The 14,565-nt window shown below is 44.4% G+C and overlaps 1 protein-coding gene across 1 annotated transcript in view; it reads right to left on the bottom strand.

Annotated features, from left to right (window-relative positions):
- Positions 1-14,203, bottom strand: part of ccnd2a (cyclin D2, a) — a 53,154-nt gene extending 38,951 nt beyond the window's left edge. The window contains exon 1 of the mRNA XM_062562930.1: positions 14,183-14,203. The gene's annotated coding sequence lies outside the window, so the exon portion shown is untranslated. The remainder of the gene's footprint in view (positions 1-14,182) is intronic.
- Between the last annotated feature and the right edge of the window lie 362 nt (positions 14,204-14,565).

The raw sequence follows: 14,565 nt of genomic DNA, 5'->3' as shown, positions 1-14,565 counted from the left end.
ATCATGAAAGGGCAGTATTCAAGTGTTTGTATGACTGGGGTGACACCAAGCAACACATTTACCAAACACATTGAATTTGCACTCATTCATGACATTGTAAAAGCATCAAAAGAAGGACAAAGAGATAAATAAGGACAGGGGGGGGGACAGGAGGTGACAGAAAGTCAAAGAAGACGAGGGGAACGGCGCTCTGCACAAAGGAGAAGCCTGGATTAAGTCAAGAGTGGCAAGCGACATAGGTTGGATTTTTAACTAGTGAGATCACATCCTCTTCCCTAAACAGAGGAGGAACTCATCCTCGGGTGGACAGGATGGCCAAGCTGAGTCCCGCCGCTGTCTGTCTGTCTGTCTGTCTGTCTGTCTGTCTGTCTGTCTGTCTGTCTGTCTGTCTGTCTGTCTGTCTGTCTGTCTGTCTGTCTGTCTGTCTGTCTGTCTGTCTGTCTGTCTGTCTGTCTGTCTGTCTGTCTGTCTGTCTGTCTGTCTGTCTGTCTGTCTGTCTGTCTGTCTGTCTGTCTGTCTGTCTGTCTGTCTGTCTGTCTGTCTGTCTGTCTGTCTGTCTGTCTGTCTGTCTGTCTGTCTGTCTGTCTGTCTGTCTGTCTGTCTGTCTGTCTGTCTGTCTGTCTGTCTGTCTGTCTGTCTGTCTGTCTGTCTGTCTGTCTGTCTGTCTGTCTGTCTGTCTGTCTGTCTGTCTGTCTGTCTGTCTGTCTGTCTGTCTGTCTGTCTGTCTGTCTGTCTGTCTGTCTGTCTGTCTGTCTGTCTGTCTGTCTGTCTGTCTGTCTGTCTGTCTGTCTGTCTGTCTGTCTGTCTGTCTGTCTGTCTGTCTGTCTGTCTGTCTGTCTGTCTGTCTGTCTGTCTGTCTGTCTGTCTGTCTGTCTGTCTGTCTGTCTGTCTGTCTGTCTGTCTGTCTGTCTGTCTGTCTGTCTGTCTGTCTGTCTGTCTGTCTGTCTGTCTGTCTGTCTGTCTGTCTGTCTGTCTGTCTGTCTGTCTGTCTGTCTGTCTGTCTGTCTGTCTGTCTGTCTGTCTGTCTGTCTGTCTGTCTGTCTGTCTGTCTGTCTGTCTGTCTGTCTGTCTGTCTGTCTGTCTGTCTGTCTGTCTGTCTGTCTGTCTGTCTGTCTGTCTGTCTGTCTGTCTGTCTGTCTGTCTGTCTGTCTGTCTGTCTGTCTGTCTGTCTGTCTGTCTGTCTGTCTGTCTGTCTGTCTGTCTGTCTGTCTGTCTGTCTGTCTGTCTGTCTGTCTGTCTGTCTGTCTGTCTGTCTGTCTGTCTGTCTGTCTGTCTGTCTGTCTGTCTGTCTGTCTGTCTGTCTGTGTGTGTGTGTGTGTGTGTGTGTGTGTGTGTGTGTGTGTGTGTGTGTGTGTGTGTGTGTGGGACATCTATTACCAAGCTGAGTTGCAGCCCTGGCCCTGCTCGCGGGAGTCTCCACACATGTCAGCAAGCTGCACACAGCCAGAGAGTTGTGTGTGTTTTGGGTGATCCATGTGGGAAGTACTTTGAGTCCATTAGTATCGGTGTGTGTGTCTTTGTGAGAATGCTTCTGCAAAGATGAAAGCATGTATAAAACTATACTATTTTGGTATGGAGTGCGTGAATGTGTAAATATCCATTCAAATGTGATGAGATTAACACTCCTCTAGGTTCATTCATTCACTGTATGATCTTGTATTACCAATTTACTGTTGGAAGTCTATAATTTATAAGAGGGATACAAAGTTATGCAGAATAAGGGCAGACATAGTATTTTACATGTTAGGGAAAACATGCTGAAAAAATGTAACCACTTATATAATGTCTTAGGTCAGCTTGTCCAAGTCCAGTACTTCTCCACAAAGACACCGGGAAGGGTTGTATTTGCACTATAACAGACAAAGTAAGGGTGCTTAAAGGAGGTTAGTGCTAAACGTACGACTGTGGACACACGGTTGTAAGTTGACTCCAGTGAGATTTGGACATTTTAGAATGGCAGACAGAAAAAGAAGCTCAGTGTCTACAACTCTCTATGTCTATAAATCTTCGTTATTGAGGGTACCGTCGCAAGATCAGCCACAGGGATGCACATTTTTTCCGGGATTTATGTGACAAATGCAGCCTTACTTTTGCTATTGAAAAAGAAACAAATGTGCAGGCACCGGAACATACCAGGAATGCAGGTCTAATCTTAATCACACATGTTGGGCACCTATCCATTTCAAGACCGTGAATCATGCTTATAGCATAGAGGATGGGATACACACAGCCCCCATACTTCTGTAATCCCAATTTCTCCCCCACTTTCGATTCTTATGTAAAGTGATACAATTAATGAAGCCAATCCAGGTTTCTCCTCCACCCACACTGCCGTACCTCCCACTTCCCATCCCTGACCAGACGTGACCCTGTGTGAAGACTGCAGGGTGGAGTAGTAAAAGTCTGGGTTTGGTGAGCTGAGTGGAGATGGTGCACAGATGGAGATGTTCTCCCCTTACAGTCTCAACTCTGTAAAAAAAAAGTTTGCAAGATAGAAGAATTAAGAAAGAGGACAAGCTAAGGGAAGGGATGAGGGGGCTGAATCCAAAAGAGAAGTAAAAACATGCAGCTTGTTATGGGAATTTTCCTCCCTCCGAGAAGCCTGTTATTCTCTCTCTCACTCTCTCTCTCTCTCTCTCTCCACCCACCATTCTACTGTCCCTCCCCCCCTCCACCCCACCCCCCCCCTCTCCAGACTGGGCTTTCACTTTGGGGGGCCCTCAGCTTCCCTCTCGGGCTGACCAGGGAGCTTTCAAGGTACCCTGATGGATGCTAATGCCGGACTCTTTCAGATCGTTTTACAGCCGGAGCCTTTGATCTGCCAGCAGGCCTCTCTCCACGGGCTGCCTGTCCTGAGAAAATGTAAATCCCGCCTTACAGACACCTGTAAAAAAAAAAAATAAGAAAAAGGGGGACAGAAAGCGAAGTTACTCGGAAGAAAAGGGGGAAGAAAAGATACAGTATTGTGACACTTGGGGGGGGAGGAGAGGGTATGGTTTAGATTGCGACAAAGAATGAGATGGAAATTGTGCGGAAATAAGAGCGAGTGGCAAAGAAAAAAGAGGGGAGAGAAAGGAGGGGAGAAAGTGAGACATGGTAACCAACAAAGGAGGAAAAGAGGAATGGGTACCACTAAACACAGAGACAGAAGGGACATGGATGGAAGGAATATAAAAGAAAAGGCTAGAACTGAAAACAGAAGGAAGGTTGATCTAAAGACCCAGCATGGAAGACTGGAGGGGGGGGGGTGTCTGCGAGAGAGAGAAAGCGAGGTGGAAATAGCGGAGGAAAAAGTTGGTAAAAACAGAGACAGATGGACAATTTGACTCGGGAAGAGACTGGGAGACAGCCCAGACAGACATACGAGGCCTGTCGCGAGGCTCAAGGGCGGATGTGTCTGTACGGTTGAAAACGTAGGAAGGAAGAAGGGGAAAAAAAAAAGAAGAAAAAAGAAAAAAACAGAGAGTACGGTGAAAGGGGACTCGGCAGCGCCGGGGACAGCAGTGAAAAGAGGCCTCGCTCACCAGCGGGCCGCAGCAGCAGCGCCCTGAAAAGCGGTGCCGCTGCCGGACAGCTGGGTGCAGCTGATCGGGGGGACAGACTCTGTGGAAGAGGGCTTGTCTTCCTGCAGCCAGCTGCTGCGTCCAGAGGCCAGCAGTGACAGCACAAGGCTCAGAATTGATTGCCAGAGCTGGCAGTTCAATGGGGTGGATGGAGTGCAGTGAGGTTGACTTCTCTGAAGTAGTGTGCACTGTACAGCAGCAGCAGCAGCAGAGCCCAGCTGGCACTCACTGTATCCTCTTCTGAGAAAACGAAAAAACTAAAAGAGGAGGGGAGTGAAGAGAGATTGCTATTATTGTGACCCCCCCCCCCCCCCTCCCCTTTCTTTTGGTCGGTGTTTCCTTCCCTTCTTTCTCCTGTCCTTCCAAACACTTGGTATCATTTGTCTTCTCCACCCCCCCGAGAGAATGGTGAAGGAAGTGAATGTCATACATTGAGAAGAAGTGCTCTGAATCTACAAAGAATCGCATGAGTCATGTTGTACAGAACGGGGTGGAGGTGAAGAGCTGAACACAAGGATGAGAGGCTGGCCTCCGCCTGCAAACTGATGTGTATGAATTCCCTTGTTTGAGGCGTGTTGACTTTGTTGAGCAGGGACACTGGGTAAAATCAGGTCTAGGTACATTCAAGTTCTTGCCGAACCATTAATTCCTCATCATCATTGACTATCATCATCAACTGATCACAATCTTAGTGCTTCATTGTCTTTCATGGTCCCACCCACGTCCTCGCTGCTCTCCAAATCACTCCACCTTCCTGTTGTCCTATCAAAACAGGAATGATGTCATTCCCCCTCGTAGCTCTGGATGGGAAGAATCAAGTCCCAAAGTCCACAGTAGCAGCAGCATCCTCTAGTCTGTTCCCTGTCAGTCCGTCCGTCTGTGTCTCGGATCGGCGCACATCCGGCCATCCTGACTCCCCTGCGACTCCCCCAGACCTCTGTGTCAGGAGGAAGGAAGGAAGGAAGGAAGGAAAGCAATGCGGTCACACAAGAGGGAGGGTTTGGAGAAAGGGAGGGAGGAAGTGTGAAAGGGTGTCTTAGCTGGAGCTGATCCACTCCAATAGAGCCGCTCACTATAGAAGGGCTGTTTGCACAGGGTCAAGGCCAAGCGCAAGTGTGCGTTGTTGTTGTGTGTGTGTGTGTGTGTGTGTGTGTGTTATGGCTGGGAACCAAGATCATCACAGAGAGGGAGAGATTTGTGTTCTGTTGTATTTGTTGATGGCTTAATTGAAAATATTCAGCGTATAACTCTAGCTGGCTCGCAGGGGTAGATATGGACATTAAATGGTGTGTGTGTGTGTGTGTGTAACTCAATGCGAGTTCACTGTTCAAGGGACAGCTTACCTCAGTGGAAATTCAACTGAGTCATCATGTTCAGTGACTGCGCTGAATATGGAGTGTTTAGCACTTTTTTTCTCACAACACACATACGTATAAGCCCCATGCACACACACTCTGACACAAATACTGCAACCTAGACTGCTTTCACCCATCTTTGTGTGGGAAAAGTGTGTGACCTCCGATCGGTTGAGAAAACAACACCTCATCTATGCAGCGTGCGAACGTGCGAGAGCATCACGTTGCAGGTTTTGCTGAGCAGCGTGTCGCGCGGTGGCGGGGCGGCTGGAGTCGGTGCCGCTCGGGTACGTCGTCACTGCAGAACGAGTTGGAAAAAGACATTTCCTGGTGTGATGAGGGGGCAGCCGGGGGGAAGGCTGCCAGGGCAGTGGGACACAGCCACAGTCCACCAATCAGCTTCCCCGCCGCTGCAGGTGCAGACTCTGCGTTAACAGGCCGGTGTTTGATCCCTGGGGAGGGAGGGGAAGGCGGGAGCACCAGATATCGAGGAACGGCTGCAGCAACGAATGAATGCCACGGAAAACCTACTATAACTAATGTGCCTTTTAAAAGGTGTCGCTGAGAGTGAAAATCCATGTGATTTGAACCTTAAAAACTAAGATTGCATAAACATACTGCATCAATACACCTTCCATGCGTGAGCCGACCATGAGAGAGAAAGAGAGAAGCAGAGTCAGCGAGACAACATTCCTTCGCCAGGTTTAAAAAGCTGCCCCAGTATTGTGTTACGGGCCAGGTGAGGGCAAACTGCCTGTTGTGTGTGTGTGTGTGTGTGTTTTGCTTCTTTCTTTTCTCCTTCCTGGTTTTCTTTCCTGTGCTAATAACATTATTGGTTACCACCTGGGTTGCCCTGTTGTGCTGCTCATTGGTTCCCTCGGCCTCCCTCAGCTAATCCATCTTCATTTGGGGCCCTGAACAGGAGGAGCAAGCCTTAAGAGTTAACGTCCTCTTTGTTGTCTGAGAATATAATACTAATATCGTATGTGTCAATTATGGGAATTAGTTAAAATAAGTCATAGTTAACTTTAGGTGTTATACAGGACACAAACAGCGGTTTCCTGGCCGAGAGTCCTGTGTTAGTTTGACCCATCGATCCACCCTGGCCTCCTCCCCTGAGAGGACTACAGCTGGACCAGTACTAGAAATGTATCTTTGATATGACTAAGTATATGTTTGAGATTAGGATATGCTGCGTAGTTGACAGTTTGGTCATATTGAAACTTCTTAAAGAGACAACCCTCTGCTCAAAGCCTTTCGGAGCATGGGAATAGTAAAAAAAAATCAAATTAAATCTTTTTTTTTTTACAGAACCTAGGGTTATGGGATAGTGCCACCTCTGTATTTGTGTTTTCTTGAGCACGATGTGGATTCACTTCTATTTGGCAGGACTGCTCTGTACCAACAGGGCGGCATGGTGGTGGTCAGCACTGTCTGCTCACAGCGTGAAGGTCTTGGGTTCAAAACCACCCAGCAGCCTTTTTGTGTGGAGTCGGCATGTTTTCGCCGTGTCTGCGTGGGTTCTCTCCGGCTACTCCGGCGTCCTCCCACACTCCAAAGACATGCTCTGGGGATTAGGTTAATTGGTGACTCTAAAGTGCCCGTGGGTGTGTAAATGTGAGGGTGAATGGTTGTTTGTCTCCGTGTCAGCCCTGCGACTGGCTGGTGACCAGGTGAAGCCCGTCTCACGCCCGATGTTGGCTGAGATGGACTCAGAAGAGAATATTTGTCACGTATGCAGCCAGGCAGCAAATCAATCACTTTCATTTTCACTTCTACCGGTCTTCCCTTTTTGAATTGTTTGGTGGCCCCGTTATTGTCGTGACAATCGTCTGCCGGTTTTAAGTTTAAAGTTAACTATGAAACAACTTGTCACTTCCTGTAGCGTGTCATCATTGTTTTGTTTGATATGTGATTTCTCTCGCTTTCTTCTGTGTATTCAACTGATAAGACTTCCAGTCGGGGCTTGGAGAGGCACACCCTTGCCTGCTCTTGTTCAGCTACTAAAAATAAGCAATGGAGTAATGTGAAAAACACTGCTGTATTTACATTATGTTAAGTCACAGCCTCTTCACTGCCTGCCTGCCTGACGGCAGTGTTGAATCTGGGCTAAATGATTGAGGGGAAGTTTTACAGCTTTTTCTTTTGGCGAGGGACAGAAACGATGAGAAAGTGGAAAGAAAGAGAGAAGACCTAGAAAACGGAATAGGACAAACCGAAGCAGGAGGAGAAAAGAAGAGATCAGAAAGTATTGATTTAAAAAGAGTAAACCAGTCAAGCGGAAACGAACCAAATGTTGACCATAAAAAAATTGAGCGCAAAAGTGAAAGATGCCGGAGCAAGATGAGAGGAGGAGACGGTATCGGACATGTGAGGGGGTGTATGTGCGTAAGTGCTGTCGCATCTCATTCCTTTCTAATAGCCAAAGGGAGGTGGGGGACAGAAATAACAGACACGGCGGGGCGGATAGCGGATACAAATCTCTCTGGCTGGATTTATGAATGATTGGGATCAAAGGGGCACGTGGACGGATGTGTGCACTCTGCTCGGACCTTGCCATCATGCTTCCCCTCTGACAACAGTGTTGTCCTCAAAAAGAGAGGATCCCAACAGGGTCTACGATCACACTCGCTGTAGTCAGCTGATTCCGTGACACAGATTCTTGAAGCAGGATGCACATTTGTTTTAATATGCCGGCTGTTTTTCTGTTTCTGTAAAGCTAACAACATGCTACACGATGAATGAGAATTGTACACTTTTGTGCATTTGATGGAACCAATGCGGCTTGGCACAGAGGCATCGGACAGCTTCCGAGCCGCTCTAGGAGTATCAGGAATGCCTATTCATCACTTCGTCACGAGGCTGCAAAAACTACATTAAGATTAAGCTTCATAATGAAAATAGCAATGAATTCCAAAATGAAGTGGTTGTGTTCATCTTAAATGCTTAAATGCAAGTGTGTGAATTCATGTGGATTCATGTAATGAATGAGAGGAAATGACGCCATCTCTTTTGTTTCTGAAACAAATCTATACAGAAAGATTCAGCAGAGAAAAGTACGATGGGCAATATTTGCTAGCTCGAATAAAAACCCTTTTTTCTGTCGGTTTTGTGATGGATCAATGTTTCTCCTGATCCTTTTCATCCAGTGTTACAGCTAATGTCTTGCTCAAAATATATTTCTTTATAAAATAATCTTAAAACATGCATTTAAATAGAGTATTTAAAACATTTCATACCAGGGACAGTGATTTTGCACAACAAAAATTTAAGCAATTTCATGCTCAAATAAAATCACGTAGTGCTGTTCAAAGTGTCCGTTTCCGTTTATTTATAGTTTAAATGCAACACATTTAAACAATTGCAAATCAACCGGACATTTAAAAAATAAAGGATTTAGAAGTTGCTCAAATATAATAAATGTAAAAAGCAGTAATAATAACCGAAATGTATTAGTAAACTAGTAAAAATAACATTAGTTACATTAACAAAGATTGTAGACTATGAAGAATAACGCCAACAAAACGCCTGCCTAAAAACAAAGTTACAAAGTAGTAATTGAGAAATTGATCAGTCTTTTGTTGCTAACTAACATCAGGAGGTTGAATGCTGTTCCATATTTGTGTTTTGGGTTCATGGATAAAATGAATTGCTTTAAGAACATTGGCCATGCTCATTGATGAATTATTATCCAAATAATAACCACATCATCACATGGCTTCTCTAACATCTTAGTTATCTATGCCACAACAGTATTAAAAAAATGTGATGACACGCGATTCATTGAAAAATTCTATTTTATTGACAGAAAATGTTTTAATCAGGTGTATCAAAGAGCAATAATATGTGACCATGGAGAGACAAAATCTGATGCAAGTTCCACACCGTGAATATCTCCAACAATCTCCACTTTGGCTGGAAACAATTTAGAAGGTCTTGGGTGAGTAAAATAATCCCGTATCCAAGCCTCGATTAAGCCACTTAGGTACTGATGGAGGGCAAAATGGTTTGATATGGATAACTACATCTGGTTCTGTGCACATTAAGTGGCCAATCTTTATTTCATTCCACCTCCCTTTCATTAATGACTTCTCTGATATTCCAAATGAATGTGACAGCAGCCACGGTGGCTACAGCGGAGCAATATCCAACGAGCTGATGATGAAACAAATCACGGACTTGATTTCCCCCCTCCCCTCCCAATTCTCTGATGAAGAAGAAGAAGAAGAAAAAAGGAGCTTGTTTGCATCTTATCTGCAGGAAATAGCATTAGCCAAAATTGTACTCCTGGGTTTTGGCATGAAAGGGATGACATGGTCGCGACCATAATTTGCCTTGTCCCCTGACGTGCGGCCTACCTCTGATCCAGAGCCAAGGCTGGGCAGGAAAAGGCAGAAGGTGGGCAGGCGAGGGTCGGCAGCCCTGGGTGGGCTCCACCACTTGGGCCTCGCTAATGGGTCGGCAGCTATCAGCCTGGTATGTCGGTATGCAGGCCGCCACTGCTCATGCCGACACCAGGGGATTTTGAAATCGTCTGGAGCAGAACTGGAGCGTTCACCCTGCCCACCTCACAGCACTCACGGTCACTGACCATTCAACTCTCATCTTCCGAAGCCAACGGAGCATCGGCGGCAGTCTGCCCGAATCTGCGCCGCTCCGGACTAACCTCTGTGCGTTTTTGTCGGCACGTTTCCATGTTTGATGCTTCGCATCGGGAGCAGGGAGGTTTTTCTCAGCTCACTTACGTCCCACCATGCAACCAATGAGAACTCAGCTTTTTCCCAAGCAGTTTCCACAAGGGCAGCTATTTTTCCCATGCTCTCCTTTCAGAGAAACCTATTTGAGGCACTGAGCCTATCAAACCAGCTGAGAATGAAAAAATAACTCTTTGCGAAGTCAAGAAACAAACAAAAAAATCTATTCAATAGCCACGAATCTCTTCCCGATTTAACCACTCCATTGTTTCTAAACAAGTCTTTGTATCAGTCTGTAAAAAATCTTTTTAAAAACAACTCTCTCCCAGCACAACTCTTTTTCTTATGTAGTGAAGTGTTACATGACGTTTCCTGAGCTTGCAGAAACAATGACCTAATCGAAAGGCTGAGCAGCTGGATTCACAGCTCCTTTTGGGACCATCGTGGCAGCAATGCAGCCCCAACCGAACAGTGAGGAGGCGCAGTAACAAGTGCCTGCTGATGGGACACTCGAGTGTCCGCCACAGTAAAAAGGTTGTGATGTACAGTGAGGCGCTGGGAGCCGAACAAAAAACAGGAAGGCTGGGGAATGTACGTTCTATAAGAGCTCTTTGATGCTATAACGAGAGGTTCTCACAGCGAGACGAAAGGCTGTAACACAACAAGACAACTCACTGGCTGGCTTATCGGAGGACGACTATTAATACCAGTGAGTAGTTGTCACCCTGTCTCCCGAGGGAGAGAGATGGAGGAAGTCATTGATTCTTCCCACCATAATGTCTGGGAAGGATAGACCTTGCCTTTTCCCTTTTTGGTAATGAGGGTTATTATTCTACGATTTTGAAAGAGCCCAAACACGAGCTATTTCTGTGTCTCAGTGATAGCGAGACATCAACGAGGCGGAGCGTCTGTAGCACCAACAAACAGCTGTTATTGCCGCCCCACTATCCCAGGAATGATATCAGTCATTGGAATCTTCGCAAGCGCTGTGATCCATTTAAAATATGATTTTGGCTGAAGAAAAATCACAGCAGTGGTCACTTCTTCAAAAACTGGAAGTAGGGAGTTGTCTCTCCTCGGCAAAGGCAACATCTTGTTGTTATAACACTGTAAGACCACCGTTTGCATAATAGCTACCTTATAATAGCTGACGTTGGTTTATTTTAATTAATTGTACTATCTTTTCCTATACAAGGGATTTTTTATTATTTTTATTTAAACCGTACCAAAATTGTTGCCATTAACCTAGTAGTTTCCGTTCATAACCGCAACCAGGAAGCTGTGGAGGCAGATCAGAAAACACAAACAGTTTGCCAAAGGGTATGAGGACGAACGTTTGATTGTGTAGGTAATTTCAAAAGGAACTTACAACAAACGGATTATGTCTTTTAGTTTGGAGGACTCCCTGCAGGTACTAACCTGCTAAACTACAGCTACAGTACCAGGTATGTACCTATATTCAAACATCAAAGCTCAGAAAGAAACAAGGAAAACTAACCAGCCAAACATTGCACAGGTCATGTGACACTTTTAAATAATGTTTTATTTTGTTGTATTTTGTTCCCTCACCATAGTGTTCTATAAGAGTGGTCTATAAGATTTTGAAATTTTTATTTTAGTAACCTATTTATTTCCTATTCCAGATTGTGAAACTTTGACCTTTTGTGTTTCTTTTTACATTTTCTTATTTTGTTTTGTATTTGTTATTGGGCAATACTGGTCCACTTATATGTAACTGTACCTATATAGCCCCGAGAGAGGCCATTGTTACATTACATTACATGTCATTTAGCTGACGTTTTTATCCAAATCGACTTACAACATTGTTGAATCAACAAAAATGTATTGGATACAATAATAACCAATTCCATGAGGAAAGTCTGCTACAAGTTCATGCACCTTATTCATAGCAGCTGCACAAAAAATGTAGTCAAACCTATAGTGTATTTGAGTAGTTTTGACTGTTTTTTGGTGAATGTTGAATCAACCAGAGAAAGAAAAAGGACGAGAACAGACCAATCAATACGAGGATAGACAGAAGATGGAACCGATAGATTTAGATGGCAATGCAGCTGTGGGAGCAGGTTCTGATGGCCAGTGGTGGAGACAGGATGAAGATGGGAGGAAGACAGACAGCATCTGTATGCGTGTTTGTGTGTGCATAAGTATCAATGCATGTGTGCTTTGTGGAGTAACACGCTTCCTCTGGCAAGCGCAACCACTAGGCCCTCCTGTGTGTGTGTATATATGTGTGTGTGTAGATCTGGAGCAGTTAGAAAAGCAGTAAGGCAGATGTTTCCTCTGTTCGGCTCCAGAGCATGAACATGAAGAAAAACAAGGGCCAAACCCAGAAGTCAGGATCTCATTGATTGCTATGGGGCGCCGTTTGTAAAATGTTGCACGTTCTAAAATCTTGCGCAGTTTTGGTACATTTAGCATTATCATATAAAAAAAAGCAGGACAATATTCAAATGTCACTTTTTCAAACATTTAGAGACAAAATCATGTAAATACATGCAACCACTGGTCCGTTCGACGGGGCGGGGGGGGAACGATCGCGGATGGTCCCGTAGACGAGGGTAGTCGGGGCCGTGTGTAGATCGGACCATCTGGGGTGAGAAACAGCCTCGTCTTCGGGACCATTCGCAAAATTTAGATTTACATTTAGGTTTAACATTTACATTTAACATTTATATTTATATTTAACATTTACATTTAGATTAAATATTTATATTATTTAACAACTTTTTGTTACTGCCAAACATTGTACTTGGAAAAGTTGTTGCATGTATTTACATGATTTTGTCTTTAAATGTTTGAAAAACATATCTTTTCATATGATAATGCTAAATGTACCAAAACTGCGCAGGATTTTAAAACGTGCAACATTTTACAAAGTGGGATTAAAAGAGTAGGAAAAGAGTAATAGCAGAATATCTCTGAGGTGTAGTGGAGGAGACGTATAAAGTTGAACTAAATGGTTTTGCTGAAGTAAAGTACCTTGCATTTGTACTTCAGTACAGTACTTACAAAAATGTTGTTAGTTAAATTCCACCCTTGTTGCGAGATACAGTCATTTGTGCAAAACGTACAGTTCTTTTGTGTTATATTACCGATTACAACATGTCACCTCTTTTGTTGAAAATGCGCATGTGCATGAGAGGAAGCAGAGCAGCTGCGCACACTTATCCAAACGGGCAAACTTTAAGAACACAAGTGTTCCACTGCTAAAAAGCCAACCACATGTCAAAAGTGTAGAGTCACCCCCAAGAGCAGCCCTTGACCCAGGAATGCTCGTGTCATGCTGGACTAGACGGCGTTCGTTTTCCAAAGAGCCAATTAGAATCAAGAAGGTGTTAACGAATTTCCACCAGGCTGCTTCCATGAGAGATGTTAATGGTTTGTTTGGGGTTTGCCCAGTTACTGCTCCTTCTCTTTGAGCTGTTACATTTCATTTAAATGAATGAAAAATATTAGTTATCACTGTTTCACATGTTTTCTGTATTTGTGTGTGTGCTTTTGTGGATTTTCATCATTTCTCGCAAGTTAAAATTAAAAATACTGAAAAAATATTCAATATAGTTGTTCAAAAAACACATGCTTTACATAAACAAATGCATTTGATTAGCTAACCCTAACCCTAAAAGCAATTCTGGTCATTGCTTGCCTTATGATCGAAGCAGAGAAACCACCTAATGCTAACATTTATAGGAATCCATGCTTGTGGGGTTTCAGTGGCAGAGAAGGACACAGTAGTGGTATCATATTATTGTAACACTGAACATGACAATGTCAATAATAGATCCTCTGCTGACCTTTCTCTCGCTGACCCTAACCCTCGCCACTTGTCATTATCAGGAATTTACAGACCAGCAGCAAATAGCGAGAACAGACGATGTTCGTCAGCACGAGTCATGAACCGGGTAACCAAGTACCTACTCAAACACGTGACTGTGAAACAAATGTCAACATCAGCACAACTGCAGGCAGAGCTACATCAAGTTTCATTTCTAAAGCAAGATCAGTAAGAGTGTAATGAGCAAAATGTTCCACTACCTCCTCATAAAGTTTTTTTTTTCTTTTTCTTTGCAGAAACAACAGTAGACGACTGTGCAAACTGAAGAAAGCTTTTCGGGCTCCTGCACAAGAAAGACAGGCCAGTGAGAATGATTTAAAAAAAAAAAAAACTACTGAAAACTACAACCCCATCGGGGTCGTTAGCAGAGAAGGCATCTGGGGACAGCCGTGGTGTTCACTACCACAATCTATACCGTCTTCAGAGGCATGTCCAAAACATGTTCACGCAGTAACGTAGCATCCCGCTATTTGCCTCAGAGCCACGTAATGTTTCAAGACACGCAACATTCATCTTGGAACACTTACCCGATTACCATGCTATAGATCTTGCGTCTGCTTGTACAGAGCTTGTGAGTCATTCCCTGTATGTGTCACGTAGGCCAGTTTCACTTGTGACCCAGCGAGCTCAAACAGAGGAGGACAGATTTCCACATAAATCAGCAGCTTGTGAAGCGGGGGGGGGGGGGGTGGGGGGAAGGGTAGTTTGTCTTACCTTACCCGAGATCCCCTCCAGAGGCTAGTTTTGTAGTTTTGTGCACATCCCACTGACAGGACCCCATTCCTATGGGACACAGTATGAATGATGATTAGACATGATTTGAATAGATATAATTTCAAGGATGACACACAAAAGCGATGCTTGTGACGGGCTGATAATTATTTGAAGAGTTCCAAACTACAGATTGGAATTCCCCACCCTACGCCCAGAAAAGTAATAAAATAACCTCTGACACCTTCTGAATGTTGACAAAATAAATCTTTGATGTGTCATACTTTCCAGTGTCCCGTTAAAGAGTTCAAGTGGATGTTTCATTTTCAGCAGTGGGCTGTACACACTTTGTTTTAACAATTCCTTAATACTATGTGCCACATCAC

Source organism: Pungitius pungitius, chromosome 6 (assembly GCF_949316345.1).
Source record: "Pungitius pungitius chromosome 6, fPunPun2.1, whole genome shotgun sequence".
In the NCBI taxonomy this organism is placed as follows: domain Eukaryota; kingdom Metazoa; phylum Chordata; class Actinopteri; order Perciformes; family Gasterosteidae; genus Pungitius; species Pungitius pungitius.
This window is presented reverse-complemented; position numbering and strand designations above follow the sequence as displayed.